This window comes from Carcharodon carcharias, assembly GCF_017639515.1.
Source record: "Carcharodon carcharias isolate sCarCar2 chromosome 39 unlocalized genomic scaffold, sCarCar2.pri SUPER_39_unloc_2, whole genome shotgun sequence".
Taxonomy (NCBI): domain Eukaryota; kingdom Metazoa; phylum Chordata; class Chondrichthyes; order Lamniformes; family Lamnidae; genus Carcharodon; species Carcharodon carcharias.
This window is the reverse complement of record NW_024470825.1, coordinates 178,533-182,794: the sequence shown is the minus strand read 5'-3', so window position 1 is coordinate 182,794 and position 4,262 is coordinate 178,533.

The window sequence follows — 4,262 nt, the reverse complement described above, 5'->3', positions numbered from 1 at the left end:
AGGTGGGTGGAGTTGGGAGGGGGGTGGAGTTGGGAGGTGGGTGGAGTTGGGAGGGGGGTGGAGTTGGGAGGTGGGTGGAGTTGGGAGGTGGGTGGAGTTGGGAGGTGGGTGGAGTTGGGAGGGTGGTGGAGTTGGGAGGTGGGTGGAGTTGGGAGGGGGGTGGAGTTGGGATGGGGGTGGAGTTGGGAGGGGGCGGAGTTGGGAGGCGGGTGGAGTTGGGAGGAGTTGGGAGGTGGGTGGAGTTGGGAAGGAGGAGTTGGGAGGTGGGTGGAGTTGGGAGGGGGATGGAGTTGGGAGGGGGGTGGAGTTGGGAGGGGGTGGAGTTGGGAGGGGGGTGGAGTTGGGAGGGGGTGGAGTTGGGAGGTGGGTGGAGTTGGGAGGTGGGTGGAGTTGGGAGGGGGGTGGAGTTGGGTGGAGTTGGGAGGTGGGTGGAGATGGGTGGAGTTGGGAGGTGGTTGGAGTTGGGAGGGGGTTGGAGGGGGGTGGTGTTGGGAGGGGGGTGGAGTTGGGAGGGGGTGGAGTTGGGAGGTGGGTGGAGTTGGGAGGGGGTTGGAGTTGGGAGGAAGTTGGAGTTGGGGGGGTGGAGTTGGGAGGTGGGTGGAGTTGGGAGGGGGGTGGAGTTGGGAGGTGGGTGGAGTTGGGAGGGGGTGGAGTTGGGAGGTGGGTGGAGTTGGGAGGTGGTTGGAGTTGGGAGGGGGGTGGAGTTTGGAGGTGGGAGGAGTGGGGAGGTTGGTGGAGTTGGGAGGGGGAGGAGTTGGGAGGAGGGTGGAGTTGGGAGGCGGATAGAGTTGGGGGGTGGGTGGAGTTGGGAGGGGGTGGAGTTGGGAGGGGGTGGAGTTGGGAGGGGGTGGAGTTGGGAGGTGGGTGGAGTTGGGAGGGGGTGGAGTTGGGAGAGGGTTGGAGTTGGGAGGGGGGTGGAGTTGGGAGGGGGGTGGAGTTGGGAGGAGTTGGGAGGGGGGTGGAGTTGGGAGGTGGGTGGAGTTGGGAGGGGGGTGGAGTTGGGAGGGGGGTGGAGTTGGGAGGGGGTTGGAGTTGGGAGGAGTTGGGAGGGGGTGGAGTTGGGAGGGGGTGGAGTTGGGACGTGGGTGGAGTTGGGAGGTGGGTGGAGTTGGGAGGGGGGTGGAGTTGGGTGGAGTTGGGAGGTGGGTGGAGATGGGTGGAGTTGGGAGGTGGTTGGAGTTGGGAGGGGGTTGGAGGGGGGGTGGTGTTGGGAGGGGGGTGGAGTTGGGAGGTGGGTGGAGTGGGGAGGGGGTAGAGTTGGGAGGAGGTGGAGTTGGGAGGTGGGTGGAGTTGGGAGGAGTTGGGAGGTGGGTGGAGTTGGGCGGTGGGTGGAGTTGGGAGGTGGGTGGAGTTTGGAGGTGGGTGGAGTTGGGAGGAGTTGGGAGGTGGGTGGAGTTGGGCGGTGGGTGGAGTTGGGAGGTGGGTGGAGTTTGGAGGTGGGTGGAGTTGAGAGGTGGGTGGAGTTGGGAGGGGGGTGGAGTTTGGAGGTGGGTGGAGTTGAGAGGGGGTGGAGTTGGGAGGGGGGTGGATTTGAGAGGGGGTGGAGTTGGGAGGTGGGTGGAGTTTGGAGGTGGGTGGAGTTGAGAGGTGGGTGGAGTTGGGAGGGGGGTGGAGTTGAGAGGGGGTGGAGTTGGGAGGGGGGTGGAGTTGAGAGGGGGTGGAGTTGGGAGGGGGGTGAAGTTGGGAGGAGTTTGGAGGGGGGTGGATTTGGGATGTGGGTGGAGTTGGGAGGGGGGTGGAGTTGGGAGGAGTTTGGAGGGGGGTGGATTTGGGATGTGGGTGGAGTTGGGAGGGGGGTGGAGTTGGGAGGAGTTTGGAGGGGGGTGGATTTGGGATGTGGGTGGAGTTGGGAGGGGGTGGAGTTGGGAGGGGGGTGAAGTTGGGACGGGGCTGGAGTTGGGAGGGGGTGGAGTTGAAAGGGGGTGGAGTTGAGAGGGGGTGGAGTTGGGAGGGGGTGGAGTTGGGAGGGGGTTGGATTTGGGGGGGTGGAGTTGGGAGGGGGGTGGAGTTGGGAGGGGGGTGGATTTGGGGGGGTGGAGTTGGGAGGGGGGGTAGAGTTGGGAGGGGGTGGAGTTGGGAGGTGGATGGAGTTGGGAGGTGGGTGGAGTTGGGAGGGGGGTGGAGTTGGGTGGAGTTGGGAGGAGTTGGGAGGCGGGTGGAGTTGGGTGGAGTTGGGAGGAGTTGGGAGGCGGGTGGAGTTGGGAGGTGGGTGGAGTTGGGAGGGGGTGGATTTGGGATGGGGGTGGAGTTGGGAGGGGGAGGAGTTGGGAGGTGGGTGGAGTTGGGAGGGGGGTGGAGTTGGGAGGGGGGTGGAGATGGGTGGAGTTGGGAGGTGGTTGGAGTTGGGATGGGGTTGGAGGGGGGTGGAGTTGGGAGGGGGGTGGAGTTGGGAGGTGGGTGGAGTTGGGAGGGGGTGGAGTTGGGAGGTGGGTGGAGTTGGGACGTGGGTGGAGTTGGGAGGAGTTGGGAGGTGGGTGGAGTTGGGAGGTGGGTGGAGTTGGGAGGGGGGTGGAGTTTGGAGGTGGGTGGAGTTGGGAGGTGGGTGGAGTTGGGAGGTGGGTGGAGTTGGGAGGTGGGTGGAGTTGGGAGGGTGGTGGAGTTGAGAGGGGGTGGAGTTGGGAGGGGGGTGGAGCTGAGAGGGGGTGGAGTTGGGGGGGTGGAGTTGGGAGGGGGGTGGAGTTGGGAGGGGGGTGGAGTTGGGAGGTGGTTGGATTTGGGAGGGGGGTGGAGTTGGGAGGTGGGTGGAGTTGGGAGGTGGGTAGAGTTGGAGGGGGTGGAGTTGGGAGGTGGGTGGAGTTGGGAGGTGGGTGGAGTTGGGAGGTGGGTGGAGTTGGGAGGGGGGTGGAGTTGGGAGGTGGTTGGATTTGGGAGGGGGGTGGAGTTGGGAGGTGGGTGGAGTTGGGAGGTGGGTAGAGTTGGGAGGGGGTGGAGTTGGGAGGTGGGTGGAGTTGGGAGGTGGGTGGAGTTGGGAGGTGGGTAGAGTTGGGAGGTGGGTGGAGTGGGAAGGGGGGTGGAGTTGGGAGGGGGGAGGAGTTGGGAGGAGGGTGGAGTTGGGAGGAGGATAGAGTTGGGGGGTGGGTGGAGTTGGGAGGGGGTGGAGTTGGGAGGGGGTGGAGTTGGGAGGTGGCTGGAGTCGGGAGGGGGGTGGAGTTGGGTGGAGTTGGGAGGTGGGTGGAGTTGGGTAGAGTTGGGAGGAGGGTGGAGTTGGGAGGGGGATGGAGTTGGGAGGGTGTGGAGTTGGGAGGGGGTGGAGTTGGGAGGGGGAGCAGTTGGGAGTTGGGTGGAGTTGGGAGGTGGGTGGAGTTGGGAGGTGGGTGGAGTTGGGAGGGGGGTGGAGTTGGGAGGGGGTGGAGTTGGGAGGGGGGTGGAGTTGGGAGGGGGTGGAGTTGGGAGGGGGTGGAGTTGGGAGGGGGTTGGAGTTGGGAGGGGGGTGGAGTTGGGAGGTGGGTGGAGTTGGGAGGGGATTGGAGTTGGGAGGGGGGTGGAGTTGGGAGGTGGGTGGAGTTGGGTGGAGTTGGGAGGTGGGTGGAGTTGGGAGGGGGGAGGAGTTGGGAGGTGGGTGGAGTTGGGAGGGGGGTGGAGTTGGGAGGTGGGTGGAGTTGGGAGGTGGGTGGAGTTGGGAGGTGGGTGGAGTTGGGAGGTGGGTGGAGTTGGGAGGGGGTGGAGTTGGGAGGGGGTGGAGTTTGGAGGTGGGAGGAGTTGGGAGGTGGGTGGAGTTGGGAGGGGGTTGGAGTTGGGAGGGGGGTGGAGTTTGGAGGTGGGAGGAGTGGGGATGTGGGTAGAGTTTGGAGGTGGGTGGGGTTGGGAGGTGAGTGGAGTTGGGAGGGGGGTGGAGTTGGGAGGAGTTGGGAGGGGGTGGAGTTGGGAGGTGGGTGGAGTTGGGAGGTGGGTGGAGTTGGGAGGTGGGTGGAGTTGGGAGGGGGGTGGAGTTGGGAGGGGGGTGGAGTTGGGAGGGGGTGGAGTTGGGAGGGGGTTTGAGTTGGGAGGTGGGTGGAGTTGGGAGGGGGGTGGAGTTGGGAGGGGGGTGGAGTTGGGAGGGGGGTGGAGTTGGGAGGTGGGTGGAGTTGGGAGGGGGTGGAGTTGGGAGGGGGGTGGAGTTGGGAGGTGGGTGGAGTTGGGAGGAGTTTGGAGGGGGGTGGATTTGGGAGGTGGGTGGAGTTGGGAGGGGGGTGGATTTGGGAGGTGGGTGGAGTTGGGAGGGGGTGGAGTTGGGGGGGTGGAGTTGGGTGGAGTTGGGAGGGGGGTGGAGTTGGGAGTTGGGA